The sequence below is a fragment of the Solanum lycopersicum genome, chromosome 10 (assembly GCF_036512215.1).
Source record: "Solanum lycopersicum chromosome 10, SLM_r2.1".
Classification (NCBI taxonomy): domain Eukaryota; kingdom Viridiplantae; phylum Streptophyta; class Magnoliopsida; order Solanales; family Solanaceae; genus Solanum; species Solanum lycopersicum.
The window spans coordinates 55,532,757-55,551,302 of record NC_090809.1 but is presented as its reverse complement, the minus strand read 5'-3'; the positions used below and the strand labels follow the sequence as shown (position 1 = coordinate 55,551,302).

The window sequence follows — 18,546 nt, the reverse complement described above, 5'->3', positions numbered from 1 at the left end:
GATCAAGAATATTTCATCATCTTTTGTTTTGCTTTATCCGCTTCTTTTCATTCTAATTTAGATAAATAACACATTTCTTTCTTTTGTGGATTTTGAATTGACTAAAAAGGAGATGAGATCTCCTCCATTAAGTCTTTATTTTGTATTTGTTAACACTTGTTAGAATTAGTCTATATATATGATTGTGGGACTCAAATTTCACAAAATATTGAATTCTTCTAATTTGATGAAATTTCTCAGAATGAACCAAGTTTGTTATGCCAATATCCAATTAAAATAAACATATTTTCTTAAGTTATAGATAAAATTGATATTTTTTTTAAGTTGATTATGAAATTGAAAAATAAGTTTACTCTCTTCATTTATTAATTTATTTGGTAACTAAAAAAAATTATAATATTTATTACAACTAATTACATCTCATAAATTACAAAAATCTTTGTTTATTCACTTTTTCTACTTAAATGACATATCTCCTCAACTCCTTTCTACGATTTTATTCATTACCTCTAATTTAGTTTTCCCAAAATATAATGGATTTAGATTTTAGTCTATCATTTGCACATCAACTATTCAAGATTTGCACGTATAACATTTTCATGGAAGCATATATTTTTTTCTTTATTTGTGGTTTTAAACTTTTGGTAACAAGACATACTATAATTTTGTTTAAAATTAATAAGGAAATATTACTATGTTGCTTTTTTCTTTTTATTAGCGGATTGATCCATCTCACAACTTGCAATTCTTTTCATCTATTTATATTTTTTCGCTAAATAAACATGTCTCCTCAATATTTTTTTTACTTAATTCTTTATCTCTCCTTTGAAGACTTTTCAATTTTCTTTCATTTACATCATATATTAAATTTACTCAAAATTAAGTCATTTATCTATTTCATAATTGAGCGCTCTAAGTAAATTTTATTTAAAAATAAATGATTTATTTTCCTGATGACGTTATGTACATATTTTGTATTTAATAATTTATTTCTCTTATAATTATTTAACATTGTAGATGAGGGCGAAAATGGAAGACTTTTTCAACATCTCTCTTAAACTTGGAACAATTTTCACTTATTTTAAACTATGAAAAAAGGCTCAACAATTTAACTTAAATATTAAAGATAATAAATGAAAATGATTTAATAAAACGTAATACAATTTATTGCATGTTTCCCAATTAACCTCTAAAAAATAAAATTTTAAGTCGCTATCCTATTAAATTAATACAACTTAATGAAAAAATAAATTTCTTTTTATATATTTTATTTTTAATATCAAACGTAACTAGTAAAAAGAATACTACAAAAATTATGTGGTGCGGGTTCATGCATAGCGGGTATATGTGAGACGAGTTGAAAATGAAAAGTGTTACTATGCGGGGCGGGGCGAGACGGATTAAAAAATATTACGGGTTAAGCTCAACTCGCACCACCCCACCCTAGCTATACCGCCCCATTGTCATCCATATACTTGATTCCCTGTACAAAATTAACTACACTATTTTTTGGAAAACAATGTTATAGTCCCAAAATTACCATGGTATTACCTTATTGTGAATCATATGACCTCGAAGAGACCGTTTGATATGAAGCAAGACACTTTTAGTTTTTTCATGCTTATTTAATCATGCAATTTTTTTTAGTAAAATAGGCAAAAATAAATTTATAAGTGAAATTCCAAGTTTATTATAGGTTCATCAAAAATTCATTCAATCCTTATCACTTGACCATTACATCCTTGCTACCCCGAGCTCCAACTACCAATTACTAACCCTATCCCCCTCATTTGAGCTGAAAAGTGTATTGGCACATTTAAAACTATAAAAAAGGATCGACCTAGCCCCACCCGGTCCAAGCCTCGAGGGCTAAGGATTTTGAAGGCTGGGGGGGGGGGGGGGAGGGGCAACCCTTCATTTGGAAGGGCCTGAAAACTCTCAACCCAGCCCAACCGTAGACGGGTCGAGGGCTAGGGCAAGCTAGCCCCTTTTTTTAATAACATCAAGAAAATTAGAAGATTTTCGAATCAAATATGACAAACAATGTTTCGTTTCAATAACACTAGCAAAAAATCTAGTATAATTAGCATGTATTTCCCATATCATATACGCGAGCGAGATAAGAGAGTGACAAGCAAGATGTGCGTGAAGTGAGAACGCGAGATTTGTCTATGTATCCTAGATATATGCAAATCTACTTGGATGATATTTTGAGATACATATATATGGACATACTAAAATCTGAAAAGATTCATAATATTACAATATAACTTGTATTTAAGTAACTAAGACTATATAATAGTAAAATTATTATAAGTTAGCCTTGAATATAAATTTTGACCCATGGGCTGAGTCCGGCCCGACAACAACCAAGCCTTAAAAGTTAAGACTTATATAGGCCGGGCTTACAAACCCTAATTTAAATTGAGAAAATTAGCAAAGTAGTCAAATAACCTAACTTAGTTATTAAAAATCTCTATATTTTAGAAATATTAGTAAAAATGTGTAACGACCTGTTTAGTCATTTTGAGCAGCAGATTTTATTTCTGGAAAAACTGGCTAAGTCGACGGATCCCACGACGGACCGTCATGGGCACGACGGACCGTCGAGGGGGTCTTGTTCCAAAACACTTAGACTTCTGAAAATTGGATACTGAAATAGACTCTCTGAACTTCGTGACAGAATGGCAGGACGGACCGTCACAGATTCTTCAGTAAATTTCAGTCTCTGAACTCTGTGACGATTCAGCAGGACGGACCGTCGCAGGCACGACGGCCCGTCACAGGCTGCGTAATCCCAGGCTGGGTCAGATTTCTTTAAATGTTTTAAGGGACGTTTTGGACTATTCCTGCTTATAATTATAAAGTTGGTGGTTGAATATTAATAATCCAATTTCTTGAGGGTTAAAGGAGATAACCTTAAATTAATTAGTGGGTTATTTAGTCATCTTTTATACTTAATTATATGTTAATTAGGGTAAAATAAAGAGTGTTTGAATAAGAAAAATTGAAAGAACAAGAGAGGGAGAATCGATCAAGAGAGAGAGGAACGAAGAGGATAACAAAGCTTTGGGGAAATTGCTTGCTGGATCACGAATCTTTGGTGGAGGTAGGTTATGATTTTTATACTATTCGTAGTAAACTTTTAATAGCGAATGATATGTATTGGGTAGTGTTGTAAACTCTTCTATATGCTTAATTATGTGTTTGCATGTTGTGATTATATAATTGTGATAAAATAAGTATGATGAAGCTATTGAATCCTAAATCTTGAAAAAGAAATCCTAATCTACTTTGTTAATGATGATGCCTTGGTATAAAAGAAGGCTTGATGAACGAAAGTAGTGAGATTAGGGGATCGGGTGCCACGTTTCGGTACTAGGATAGTATATGAGGATCGGAGTGTCACGTTCCGACACAAGGATAGTATATGGATCGGGTGCCACGTTCCGGTACCAGGATAGTATATTAGGGGATCGGAGTTTCACGTTCCGACACCAGGATAGTATATGGATCGGGTGCCACGTTCCGGTATCAGGATAGTATATGAGGATCGGAGTGTCACGTTCCGACATCAGGATAGTATATGGATCGGGTGCCACGTTCCGGTACCAGGATAGTATATGAGGATCGGAGTGTCACGTTCCGGCACCAGGATTAGCAAAAAGAATGAATCTTGAAATATGTCAATATACTTAATTTAATGAACCTAATTCCCAAATGAGTATGATGGGGAGGCGTGAGTCCTTATTGATGTGCTTGGTGTTGTGACCAAGGGTTATGGTAATTGTAAATGCCGCATGTTGAGTATTGTAGTGGATTTTATGATGTTATCTGATATATATACTGTTTTCTATTTTGAGTTGGCCGATGATATCTACTCAGTACCTGTGTTTTGTACTGACTCCTACTTGTATGTTTTCTTTTTGTTCATTGTGGAGTGCAACAAACGTACCGTCAGGGTGAGCTAAAGCTTCTAGCTTGGACTGTATCTTCTTCTTCATGTCTTGATGCCTTGAAGTTCTTGCATGGACTAGCTTTTTACTTATTCTAGCTTCATAGATACTCGTAGGTTAGTAATTTGAGATAGATGTTCTTGTGATGATGACTTCCAGATTTTGGGGATAATAATAAGTGTTTGAGTTTTTAGAAGTTATTTGATTTATTTTGTTAATGAGTTTTAAGTCTTCCACAATGTATTTAGTTCATAATGTTTGAAATGATGGGGTTAGATTGGTTGGTTCGCTTATATATGAGGATAAATGTGGGTGCCACTCGCGACCCGTTTGGGTCGGGACAAACTTGGTATCAGAGCATTAGGTTCGTTGGTCTCATCACACAAGAACGAGTCTAGTAGAGTCTTAAGGAACGGTAGGGGGACGCCTTTACTTTTCTTTGAGAGGCTATAAGACTTTAGGAAAAATTCCATTCTTTCTTTCTTTCGTGCTATTACTTGGATCCAATTGGTATCTAGGTGATACAAATTGGTATCTGACCATCTTCACTCTATTTCGTAGATGGTTAGAACTAGAGCAACGACTGCGCCAACACCAACATCGGCAAGACAAGAAGCGTCTGAGCCAGCCACTGGGGCTGTAGCTCGAGGAAGAGTAGCGGCAAGAAGCCGTGGTAGAGGTCGTGGGAGGACGTCCTCTAGAGGAAGAGGACGAGCACCTAGCCCATCTGATACTAGGGCGGTGACTCCTCCACCGACTGAAGAAGTAGTAAGAGAGGGTGAGGAAGGGGAAACTGAGCAAGTGCAGAATGAGGAACTACCACCTCAACCTACCCCAGAGATGATAAACCAGGTTCTTGCTTATCTTAGTGGGTTATCTGATCAAGGTCAAACACCTCCAGTGTTTTCTACACCAACACCTCAGGTTCCGGAAGTACAACAGGCAACTGCTGCGGCTCCCTGCATGGATGTTCCATTGGAAATAGGCACGTTTCCTCGTCTGACTACAGGGCCTATAATGACAAATGATCAGCATGAACTTTTCAGTAAGTTCTTGACATTGAAACCTCCAGTCTTCAAGGGTGCTGAATCTGAGGATGCCTATGATTTTCTGGTTGACTGTCATGAGCTACTACACAAGATGGGTTTAGTAGAACGGTTTGGTGTTGAGTTTGTGACTTATCAGTTTCAAGGGAACGCCAAAATGTGGTGGCAGTCACATGTTGAGTGTTAACCAACAGAGGCACCACCTATGACTTGGGCATCATTCTCTAGCTTGTTTATGGAGAAGTATATCCCCCGGACTTTGAGGGATAGGAAAAGAGATGAGTTCTTGAGCCTAGAGAAAGGCAGGATGTTGATTTCTGCCTATGAGGCTAAGTTTCGTGCACTCTCCAGGTATTCCACCCAACTTTGTTTCAGTCCACAAGAGCGGATTTGCCATTTTGTGAAGGGGTTGAGGTCAGAATTGCGAATTTCGGCCTTACAGGTAGCGGCTACGGCAAAATCCTTTCAAGAAGTGGTAGACTTCGTGATAGAGGTGGAAGGAGTGAAGCCAGATGACTTCACCATGGCATCGACATCAAAAAGGTTTCGAAAGGGAGGTGAGTTTAATGGTTCTTACTCTAGAGGACAGGGTTCAGGGGGTTACTCAGTCCGACCAATTCAGTCTTCACTACAAACTGTAGTTGGGGGTCCACCGCAGACTGGTCAACACTTCTCTGAGTTTGGAGGTTATCCCAGACTTTGTCATTTTCACAAAGACCTATGCTTGAATCCAGAGAGTGTTATGGATGTGGGGAGACTGGACACATTAAGAGGTATTGTCCAAAACAGAGTTACAGACCTCAAATAGTCAGAGGTAGAGGTGGTCATGGAAGAGGCCGTCATTCTGGAGGGCGTGGTGGCCGAGGTAATGGTGGTCACCAAAACGGTCGGGGTGACGGACAAATGGGAACTACTGCAGCACAACCTGGTAGAGGCAACGGGCAGAAAGGTGATAGGGCCCATTGTTACACTTTCCCTGGGCGGTCAAAAGCGGAGACATCAGATGCTGTTATCACATATAATCTTTTGGTTTATGATTGTATGGATTCTGTATTACTTGACCCTGGATCTACCTTTTCATATGTATCTTCCTCATTTGCTACTGGTCTTAATTTACACTGTGAATTGCTTGACATGCCTATTCGTGTTTCTACTCCGGTGGGTGAGTCTGTGGTAGTTGAAAGGGTGTATAGGTCTTGTCTTGTAACTTTTATGGGGAGCAATACTCATGTAGACTTGGTTATCTTAGAAATGGTTGACTTCGATGTAATTCTGGGTATGACTTGGCTTTTTCCAAATTTTGCAATCTTGGATTGTAATGCCAAAACTGTGACATTGGCCAAGCCTGGGACAGATCCGTTAGTGTGGGAGGGTGACTACACTTCCACTCCAGTTCGTATCATCTCCTTTCTTCGTGCTAAGAGAATGGTTAGTAAAGGGTGTTTATCTTTCTTGGCACACCTCAGAGATGATACTACCCAAGTACCTTCAATTGAGTCGGTTTCCGTGGTCCGTGAGTTTTTAGATGTGTTTCTTGTAGACCTTCCTGATATGCCACCGGATAGAGATATTGACTTCTGCATCGATCTTGAACCGGGTACTCGCCCCATTTCTATACCCCCTTATAGGATGGCTCCCGCTGAGTTAAGAGAGTTAAAGGCCCAACTTCAAGAGTTGTTAAGCAAGGGCTTTATTAGACCAAGTGCATCCCCTTGGGGTGATCCGGTTTTGTTTGTAAAGAAGAAGGATGGAAGCTGTCGGATGTGCATAGACTACAGAAAACTGAATAAGGTAACGGTTAAGAACAAGTATCCTCTTCCTCGCATTGATGATTTGTTCGATCAGTTACAAGGCGCTTGTACCTTCTCAAAAATCGATTTGAGATCTGGTTATCATCAATTGAAAATACGAGCAGCAGATGTGCCCAAGACTGCTTTTCGGACCAGGTATGGGCATTATGAGTTCTTAGTAATGTCTTTTGGTCTTACGAATGCCCCTGCTGCTTTCATGAGCTTGATGAATGGGATTTTTAAGCCATATCTGGATCTCTTTGTGATCGTATTTATTGATGATATATTGGTATACTCAAGGAGCAAGAAGGAACATGAGGAGCACTTGAGAATTGTATTGGAAATGTTGAGGGAGAAAAAGCTTTACGCCAAATTCTCTAAGTGCGAGTTTTGTCTAGATTCAGTGTCCTTCTTGGGGCACGTAGTTTCTAAGGATGGAGTGATGGTGGATCCTTCTAAGATTGAGACAGTGAAAAATTGGGTAAGACCTACTAACGTGTCAGAAATAAGGAGCTTTGTTGGTTTAGCTAGCTATTACCGTCGATTTGTCAAGGGATTCTCTTCCATTGCTTCCCAATTGACGAACTTGACTAAGCAGAATGTCCCATTTGTATGGTCGGATGAATGTGAAGAAAACTTTCAGAAGCTAAAGACTTTGTTGACTTCCGCACCAATCCTTACCTTGCCAGTGGAAGGTAAGAATTTCATTGTCTATTGTGATGCATCCTATTCGGGTTTGGGTGCAGTACTAATGCAAGAGAAGAATGTAATTGCTTATGCTTCGAGGCAATTAAAGGTGCACGAACGTAATTATCCGACCCATGATTTGGAGTTGGTGGCGGTAGTGTTTGCATTAAAGCAATGGAGGCACTATCTATATGGAGTCAAGTGTGAAGTCTATACAGATCATCATAGTCTACAGTATGTCTTTACTCAGAAAGATTTGAACTTGAGACAGAGGAGATGGATGGAACTACTGAAGTATTATGATGTTACCATCTTGTATCACCCAGGAAAGGCTAATGTTGTGGCAGACGCCTTAAGTAGAAGAGCAGGGATCATGGGTAGTTTAGCCCACTTACAAGTTTCTAGACGCCCATTGGCTAGAGAGGTTCAGACTCTGGCTAACGACTTTATGAGGTTAGAAGTAAATGAGAAGGGAGGATTTTTGGCCAGTGTGGAGGCGAGATCTTCTTTTCTTGACAAGATCAAGGGGAAACAGTTTGATGATGAGAAACTAAGCCGAATTTGGGATATGGTGTTGCAAGGAGAGGCTAAAGAAGCAATAATGGATGAGAAAGGTGTTTTGAGGATTAAGGGAAGGGTATGTGTGCCCCGTGTTGATGATTTGATCCATACTATTCTTACAGAGGCTCATAGTTTCGGATATTCTATACATCCTGGTGCAACCAAGATGTACCGTGACCTAAAGCAACACTTTTGGTGGAGTAGGATGAAGCGCGACATTGTTGATATTGTTGCCAAATGTCCAAATTGTCAGCAAGTAAAGTATGAACACCAGAGGCCCTGAGGAACACTTCAGAGAATGCCCATTCCTGAATGGAAGTGGGAGAGAATTGCAATGGACTTCGTGGTTGGTCTTCCAAAGACATTGGGGAAGTTTGACTCTATTTGGGTAATTGTGGACAGATTAAATAAGTCTGCTCATTTCATTCCGGTCAAGGTGACTTATAATGCAGAGAAGTTAGCCAAAATTTACATCTCAGAAATTGTTCGATTGCATGGAGTTCCACTTTCCATCATATGAGATAGAGGTACACAGTTTACTTCTAAGTTTTGGAGAACATTGCATGCTGAATTAGGTACTAGGTTGGACCTTAGTACTGCATTTCACCCTCAGACCGATGGTCAGTCTGAGCGAACAATTCAAGTGTTGGAGGATATGCTTCGTGCATGTGTGATAGAATTTGGAGGCCATTGGGATAACTTCTTACCCTTAGCCGAGTTTTCATACAATAATAGCTATCACTCAAATATTGATATGGCTCCATTCGAAGCATTGTATGGGAGGAGATGTAGGTCTCCCATTGGTTGGTTTGAGGCATTTGAGGTTAGACCTTGGGGTACTGACCTTTTGAAGGATTCATTGGAGATGGTGAAATCTATTCAAGAAAATCTTTTGGCGGCGCAAAGTAGGCAAAAAGAATATGCAGATCGAAAGGTTAGAGACTTGGAGTTTATGGAGGGTGAGCAAGTCTTGCTGAAGGTTTTGCCCATGAAAGGGGTGATGCGGTTTGGAAAAAGAGGCAAGCTAAGTCCAAGGTATATTGGACCATTTGAAGTACTTAAGCGAGTAGGGGAGGTGGCTTATGACTTAGCCTTGCCCCCAGGACTGTGAGGAGTGCATCCGGTATTTCATGTGTCTATGTTGAAAAGATACCATGGGGATGGAAACTACATCATTCGTTGGGATTCGGTTCTTCTCGATGAGAATTTGACTTATGAGGAGGAGCCTGCTGCCATTCTAGATAGAGAAATTCGCAAGTTGAGATCAAGGGAGATTGCATCCATCAAAGTTCAATGGAAGAATCGACCAGTTGAAGAGTCCACGTAGGAGAAGGAGGCTGATATGCGAGAAAGATATCCACACCTGTTTACAGATTCAGGTACTCCTTTTCGCCCTTGTTTTTCTTCTTGTGATCGTTCGGGGGCGAACGATGGGTAAATTGGTATCTATTGTAACGACCTGTTTAGTCGTTTTGAGCAACAGATTTTATTTCTGGAAAAACTGGCAAAGTTGACTGATCCCACGACGGGCCGTCACAGATCCTTCAGTAAATTTCAATCTCTGAACTCTGTGACGACTCAGCAGGACGGCCCGTCGCAGGCACGACGGCCCGTCACAGTCTGCGTAATCCCAGGGTGGATCGGATTTCTTTAAATGTTTTAAGGGACGTTTTGGACTATTCCTACTTATAATTATAAAGGTGGTGGTTGAATATTAATAATCCAATTTCTTGAGGGTTAAAGGAGATAACCTTAAATTAATTAGTGGGTTATTTTATCATCTTTTATACTTAATTATATGTTAATTAGGGTAAAAGAAAGAGGGTTTGAATAAGAAAAATTGAAAGAACAAGAGAGGGAGAATCGATCAAGAGAGAGAGGAACGAAGAGGATAACAAAGCTTTGGGGAAATTGCTTGCTGGATCACGAATCTTCGATGGAGGTAGGTTATGGTTTTTATACTATTCGTAGTAAACTCTTAATAGTGAATGATATGTATTGGGTAGTGTTGTAAACCCTTCTATATGCTTAATTATGTGTTTGCATGTTGTGATTATATAATTGTGATAAAATAAGCATGATGAAGCTATTGAATCCTAAATCTTGAAAAAGAAACCCTAATCAACTTTGTTAATGATGATGCCTTGGTATAAAAGAAGGCTTGATGAACGAAAGTAGTGAGATTAGGGGATCAGGTGCCACGTTCCAGTACAAGGATAGTATATGAGGATCGGAGTGTCATGTTCCGACACCAGGATAGTATATGGATCGGGTGCCACGTTCCGGTACCAGGATAGTATATTAGGGGATCGGAGTGTCACGTTCCGACACCAGGATAGTATATGGATCGGGTGCCACGTTCCGGTACCAAGATAGTATATGAGGATCGGAGTGTCACGTTCCGACACCAGGATAGTATATGGATCGGGTTCCACGTTCCGGTACCAGGATAGTATATGAGGATCGAAGTGTCACATTCCGGCACCAGGATTAGCAAAGAGAATGAATCTTGAAATATGTCAATATACTTAATTTAATGAACCTAATTCCCAAATAAGTATGATGGGGAGGCGTGAGTCCTCATTGATGTGCTTGGTGTTGTGACAAAGGATTATGGTAATTGTAAATGCCGCATGTTGAGTATTGTAGTTGATTTTATGATGTTATCTGATATATATACTGTTTTCTATTTTGAGTTGGCCGATGATATCTACTAAGTACCTGTGTTTTGTATTGACCCCTACTTGTATGTTTTCTTTTTGTTCATTGTGGAGTGCAGCAAACGTACTGTCATCTTCAACTCAATCGCAACTCTAGCCAGTCTTCGTCACACCAGATTTCAGGGGTGAGCTAAAGCTTCTAGCTTGGACTGGATCTTCTTCTTCATGTCTTGATGCCTTAAAGTTCTGGCATGGACTAGCTTTTTACTTATTCTAGCTTCTTAGATACTCGTAGGTTAGTAATTTGAGATAGATGTTCTTGTGATGATGACTTCCAGATTTTGGGGATAATAATAAGTGTTTGAGTTTTTAGAAGTTATTTGATTTATTTTGTTAATGAGTTTTAAGTCTTCCGCAATGTATTTAGTTCATAATGTTTGAAATGATGGGGTTAGATTTGTTGATTCGCTCACATATGAGGATAAATGTGGGTGCCACTCGCGACCCGTTTGGGTCGTGACAAAATGTCAAAATGTCATTATTTTTGAAAGAATTGTGTATTCTAATTTACTTCCTATTTTTTCTCATTTTAATTACAAAATTTTCAATTAATCCTCTCTCATATGTTTTTTAAAGAATGAAATATTTTCTCTCTCTCATATTTTCATATTCCAATTCTTCTCTATTTCAAAATCTGCCTCTCTCTTCTTCTTCTTTTTTTTTTCCATAAATTGAAAAATATATTTATAAATATATTCACACAATCCCTTTTATTAAAATATGAGTCTTTATCCATTTTAAATATTTTTTTTCATGATTATATTTTTGTTTAAATCGTTCAAATTGTTGTTTGCACTTGAAATCACGTTTTGAGTTTGATAGACTCTAAATTACTCTCCAATGACACAATCAAAGAGAATTACTAGAGGTATCCAGCTTAATCAACAATGTTTTATTTTCCAAATATCACAATTTTCTACTTCTAACACAAATGACGATAATTTATATTTTAATTTGTTTATTTTGTATTTCAATATCACTTTATATACAAACAAGTTCTTTTTTTTAATTTTGCATTCATCATAGTGGTATACCAACAAAGTTACATTTGTATTTCAATTGAAGTGCGTATTTATTGTGCTCATTTTGTATTTCAATCTTAATTTTCAATGCAAAAAGTTTGTATTTCTTTTTATTATGTTTTCATCATAATTGTATACCAACAACTTTTATATTTTATGTATTCACTTTACAATTCAAATTAAAATTGAATATCGTATTGTGATGAGTATTTTATTGTGATCATTTTGTATTTGACTCTCACATTGTATTAAAAAAAGTTTGTATTTTTTTGTGTTCATCATAATGATATATCAACAAAGTCAATTTTGTATTCAAACTGATATGAGTATTTATTGTGCTCATTTCGTATTTTAGTCTCAATTTTAATGACAACAAGTCTGCATTTCTTTTTATTATGTTTTCATCATAATTGTATATCAATAAATTTTATATTTTATGTGTTCACTTTACCATTTAAATTAAAATTTGTATTTTACTTTCATAGTGAAACTAAAATTGTATCATATTGATCAAAATTATATTACATAACTGCTAAATATATTTTTCTTTTATTTAGAGTACAAAAATTGTACGGATTGTATTCCAATAAAATATAATCATTACATATGAATACAATTAAAGAAAGATACATGATTCTAGAAAAAAAAGCATATATAATTAAAAAATATCTATTGATGTTGATACAATATTCTAAAAATACAAATTTAAAAAACGCAATTTAATCGAATTCATTTCAACATAAATGAGTATTTTCAATAAAAATATAAAAAACGATACTAGAATTTTGATAAACAAGTGGGATGAATTCTTTGTGTTTTTTTTTTTTTGAATTTGTATTTACTTTTGAATTTATGTAACTGATGAGATTTTTAAGCAATTGTTACTTTTTAAAAAAATTCTCTTCCCTAAATTTCTTCTTTTTGTTAGTTAACAATTATATTCTTTAAACGGAAAATGGCCTAAAATATCCTTAAAGTGTTCAAAATGGTACAAAATTACCCTTCATCCACCTATTGACTCCAAAATGTCCTTTTCATCCACCTATTTGCTCCAAAATGCCTTTTCATCCACCTATTGGCTCCAAAGTACCCTTGTCATCCACCTTTGGGTTCAAAATTGATCACTTTTTTAATTGTATTAAAATTTAACTCTTTAAATATTTTTTAAAATATTTGGCGTTCAACTATTGGTAATGATTTTAATTTATTAATATAATTTATAAACCAACCCACTACCCACTCATTACTAACTAAACCTCACCCAATTAATAATCCAATTATGATATCAAAATCGTCATAAACACTACTAAAATACGATGAAATTATAGATTCATGAAAATGACATCCAAAATTATTCGAGTCCGAATCGAAGCCCCAATTAAATTTAGGTTGAGCCGCTTACTTAGAAGGACACTTTCTTTCAAAATTGATTAGAAATTTATGATTAAAGGTAAAGAAGTAATACATCCCGGATTAATTCACGCACTTTTTTTAGATATGATTTTATAAATATTTATGATTTGTTTTTAAACCTTTAATATATTATTTTTAAAATAACATCACATAATTGAAACGTAACAATAATTAAGATGAACATAGTTAGACTTTTAAGTTTATCGGTGATTTTTATTTAGACACTTGAATGTATGATAATTTACTTCTATAGATATTTTCGCCTCAAATTTTTAAAAACACTCGATTGGCACTAGCTTGCAGTAATAATGTGACGAGTTTATTAATTTAGAAGGGTTTAATTAGTAATGAGTGGGTAGTGGATTGATTTATAAATTATACTAATAAGTTAAATAATAACAAATAGTTGAGTGCCACGTATTTCAAAAAATATTTAAACACTTTAAATATAAAACCGTTAAATAAGTGGTCAATTTTGAACCAAAAGGTGGATGATAAGGGTATTTTTGACCCAATAGGTGGGTGGGAAGGGTATTTTGGAGCCAATAGGTGGATGAAGGGTAATTTTATACCATTTTCAATACTTTGAGGTTATTTTAGGCCCTTTTCCGTTCTTTAAATTAAATTAAATAATTAAAAACTTAAATAAGATGCATAATAAACTAAACTTTTGACATTTTTACTAAATATTAAAAGTATTGAAAATGATTCCTATTAAATGTTAAAGTATTGACATTTTAAAAAGTTTCCCATTTAAATAAGCTTACAAAATTCTATCACAATCGAACTCCAATAACGAATTGAATTGATATGACCCTATGAGTTATGCCCCTTTTGACGACTCTAGGCCCATCAGACAGTCTTGCTGGCTTACCTATATTTTATTATTTTATACTTTATTTGTTTAATCAAATGTTTCTGAGTTTTTTTTTTGTCTTTATCAATCCAATGATAAATAAGTTTATTTTTGTGATTTTTTTTTATATTGATTACATTATTTACATATATAACTTAAGCTTTTTTACTCTAACAAGATTACTTTCTTTTTTCTATTTTTTTTCATGTTCACACACATTTGAGAAATTGGCAGATCAAGGAGTCGGGGAACAGATTTTACAAAGAAAAAAAATAATCGAAGGGGCACAATTTTTGTAGACAATTCTTTTATTAATTAAATATTATTTTAAATCCATTGAATGAGTGGATAGTCCATAAAGTTAGTACATGAACAATCATCCATATTCACTAGGTTTCATGAACCTTTTTTTTGATAAGAATGTATCTGTTTATTATGATACTTAATATGCTAACTTTTGGAGTGATTTCTCAACATATCAATAGAGTTGTTCATTCACTATTGTATGATATACAGATGAGACTTACATATACTTGAATAAGAAGAAATTTCCTCTTCTTCTATCTACTTCTCTTGTCTTCTTCTCTTTATAATTATATGCTTATGAGCTTGATTGTATAACAAGTTATCAGCACGAGTATGCTCTAAAGGTTATAGCACTTCGCAAAAGTGTTCACTACACCATTTTCGGCCTACAACAACACCACGTAAGTGTAGCCTAAACTAGCAAAAAGTGTGGCCTTTGATAAAAGGCTACACTTTTGGACATTCAGCAGCACTTTTTAGAGGCTGCCCAAAAGAAGCGTAACCTTTTACATTAGGAAACACTTTTTAAATGTTGCCATCTTTGGCTACACTTATAAAGCGTAGCCAAATAGGCATAAGAGCACGCTTTGAATACGTGCATTAGCAACACCTATTTTTTGTTAGACTACACTTAAAAGCGTTGCCTTTTAAGATTTATTGGTCACACTTAAAAAGTGTTGCCTTTTATTGGTCATCTATTGCAACACTTTCAAAGTGTAACTTTTTATCTACCTAGAGCAACACTTACAAAGTGTAACTTCCACATTTATAAGCCTACATGTAGCACAAATATTTATAATATATTTACATACATACAAGTGACCAAAAACACAAAATGAACTAATTAATCATTAAATTGAAGCTATATATTTCAAATAAACTTCGAGAAATATTTCATGTACAACCAAAAGATAGTATGTGTTGTGTACATACCCATACTTATACATCAATATTCTAAATGTGTACATAATAAATCAAATATGTATTTAAACTTTTACAATAGTTCAAAAACTCTTCATCATCCACTTCAAATTTGATCACCTCCATTTCCCTACACAAATAAGATATTGGCAGTTATATAGAAGAGGTAAGAAGTTCAGATTGCAACAATATAGAGAGACAAGAAATCCAGCAATTACAGAAAACTAGATTGCATCTTTTGATGTTCAAAGTAGATGCCTACTTGTCTTTTGATGTTCAAAGTAGATGATCTTCCCTTAGGTGTCTAGAATTCCAAATGAGTTCAACAACAATGAATAATTGCATTAGAGTTCAAACTTCATAAGAAACAATATAAAATATTTGGTGTTATACAATAACCATGATGCACGCAAACTAACACGAACACTAAAGAAAAAAGGAATTAACGAGGAGACACAAACAATTAGATTCTCCTAATAATTATTTGTTTATTTGTTTGTAGTTATGGAAGCATGCCTTCTACTAGGATGTCAAAAGTTATGGTTATAACATGGATATTCTATATAATAAGAAAGAAAATAGAGAGACAAGTCCAGATTGTAGATTATAGCAGCAGCAAAAATTAAAGAAAATTAGATTAGTTTCCTTGTGTAGTTAATATGTTCCACACGATCAAACAAGGAAACTAAATCTGACATAGAAAAATTACACTTCAACCATACCAAACAAGCAAGATGAATAGTGTTTAAGAGAAACAAAACCTTAGCTCAATTCAAACCAAAGCCACTAACAATAAATTAGCAATGATGACGAAATAGCAAAAACAATATATAAGTTAATAAGCAAGATCAAAGATCTGTTATACATACCCTGTGCAAATACGTTTCTGAGTTCTTAGGAAAATCAGAATTGATAACAACGTTAACTGCTTGAATATCAATTCTTCTAGTAAACAAATCTGTTCCATCAAGAAAGAACACAAAATCAAGAAATTTAACAATTAATCAATTTAAAATTTCAGCTGTAACGGAAAGCGTGACGGACCGTCGTAGCCATGACGGTCCGTCCTGCATGTTCTTCATGAAGATCAGAGAAGTAGCAGAAGAAACTTGCAAGTATGGGACGACGGAGTCCACGACGGCCCGTCATGACCACGACAGATGACTACGACAGCCCGTCATGACCACGGCCCGTCATGACCCGATGGCCTCTCATGACTACGACGGCCCGTTGCGAGGTCCACGACGGATCGTTGTGACCACGACGTCCCATCGCGAGGTCTGTCGACCCAGTCGCGTTTTGACATATTTCCAGCAAATAGAGTTACTATCTATACTTATGGCCAAAACGACTAAATTAGTTGAAGTACAAGTTTATGAATCAAAAACGTTATCACTAACCAACTGCTGCGATGAGCGCTGCAGAAACTGGAAGTTGAGTCCTGGCTCTACTTCTGTACAAATGAAAGTAGGAAATTATTGAAGCATTATGTCCTGAAAATGTAGATTTACAAATAAAGAATATTTGTGGCTTTACTAGTTCAATAACTCAAGGTTGAAAACCTTAACCGACTTTTCAACATGAATGTCAAGAATCATTCATCAAACAATTTTAAATAAAGCAAAGGTGATCAACAAAATAGAACAAGTAATTTCTAAAAGATGAAGAACTCAAACTGCTTTGATCAAAGCTGAAGAATGCAACAAAAAACATACAAAATAAACCTGTGCTGCTTCATTTTCAGAATCACGATATCCGAGACACGCGGACTGAAAAAATTTACTCCGAGTAGATCGAGATCTCCGAACGACCACCGATGATGAAGATGAAGCCACCGAAGATGACAGGTTCTTCAGCTGAAAATGGAAGCTTCAGCTGAAGTTTTAGGAAACATGGCCTTTTTTTATTTCTTTAATGTTTTATTCTTTTTAATTTTTCTTTAATGTGTTATTTTTTTGGGCAAATAAAAATGGGAGGGAGATGAAATTTTAATGTTAAAATGTTGGAGGGAATATAAAATTTTGGTGAAAACACTAAGGTCACATTTTTAATGTGTTGTACTTTCAATTATAAAAATAACACACTTTAGAAGTGTGGCCATTCATGTAAATAGTTGTTGCCAACTATAACAACACTTATAAAGTGTAGTTTATCCCATTAAAGAGTACACTTTAGAAGTGTTGCTAAAATTAATGTAGCTAAAAGTCAAAATCATTGGCTACACTTTAAAAGTGTTCCCAAAAGTATTTTAGGCAACACTTTATAAGCGTTGTCAAGATTTACTGTTGCCGTAGACCTAAAATGGTGTAGGAACATAGCTGAAATACTTGTGAGCAGGAACATGTTGTATTTATTTTTTCTTGTTATATATTTATATTTTCAAAAATTCCTCTTATACTAATAATTTATTTTAGTATATATGTGATATATGAAAATGTAAAACATATTGATTTGTTTTACTTTAACAATTTTATACATTGATTTATGATTATACTAACAGTTCTTCGTTTCAGAAAAGAAGTGAAGGATAAAGAAGTAATTTTTTATGTTGATTCTCTAAGTGTTAGTTATGAGAAACTTATTAATATTTATAATTGTTAGAGGTGAGAAAACTCTCAATCTTATTTTGACTAAATTTGCTTCTATAATTCTTGATTTCATTTAAAGGCTCATGATTGAGTTCCATCGGTATTGACTTATATGACATTGATTGAAGGGAAGAGGATGGATTTAAGTCTCATCGCACTAAAAGGGTAAGACATCTGGTTAAAGTCCCAGATGCACATAATGAAAAATATTTAAGGATAAGACGATAAATTCAAGTTATATCGCACCAAGGGGGTAAGACATCAATTTGAGTTTTGATTCACCATGATGATAAGGATTGGGTTCAAGTCCCATATAATTTGGCCTAACACACCTTATATGGATAAGACATTGAGTTTGAGTCAATGCACCATAGTGATGATAGAATGATGACTAAGGCTTTGATGAAAAGCCTTGAAATTCGTCTTATTGAATTTGCTCCATTCCTTGAACAGAATGTTGTAGCAACATATGATAACTTTGAAATCCGATGGTAGTAGTAAATAATTAGTCAGAAAGATGACAAATGACTAACAATATAAAAAAGGATGTGAAGGGACGAAATTATAATAGTCATCATTGTGGTAATTATAAAAGGAAGAACATTATGAGTTCTCCAAATAGTCCTTCAAAATGCGAAGATAATTTTTATTATCAAAATGGTATTAAAGGTCATTGGACT

The 18,546-nt window shown here is 35.2% G+C and overlaps 1 long non-coding RNA gene across 2 annotated transcripts; it reads right to left on the bottom strand.

Moving 5' to 3' along the window:
* Positions 1 to 15,201: 15,201 nt before the first annotated feature.
* LOC109121316 (uncharacterized) lies at positions 15,202 to 17,551 on the bottom strand. 2 transcript variants are annotated; one of them, XR_002028716.3, is made up of 4 exons: positions 16,994 to 17,551; positions 16,679 to 16,731; positions 16,148 to 16,236; positions 15,202 to 15,408 (listed from the first exon to the last, which is right to left on the bottom strand). It is a non-coding gene; the product is annotated as an uncharacterized lncRNA (long non-coding RNA). The 2 variants fall into 2 exon arrangements; XR_011212036.1 differs by having other exon boundaries at positions 17,003 to 17,551.
* Between the last annotated feature and the right edge of the window lie 995 nt (positions 17,552 to 18,546).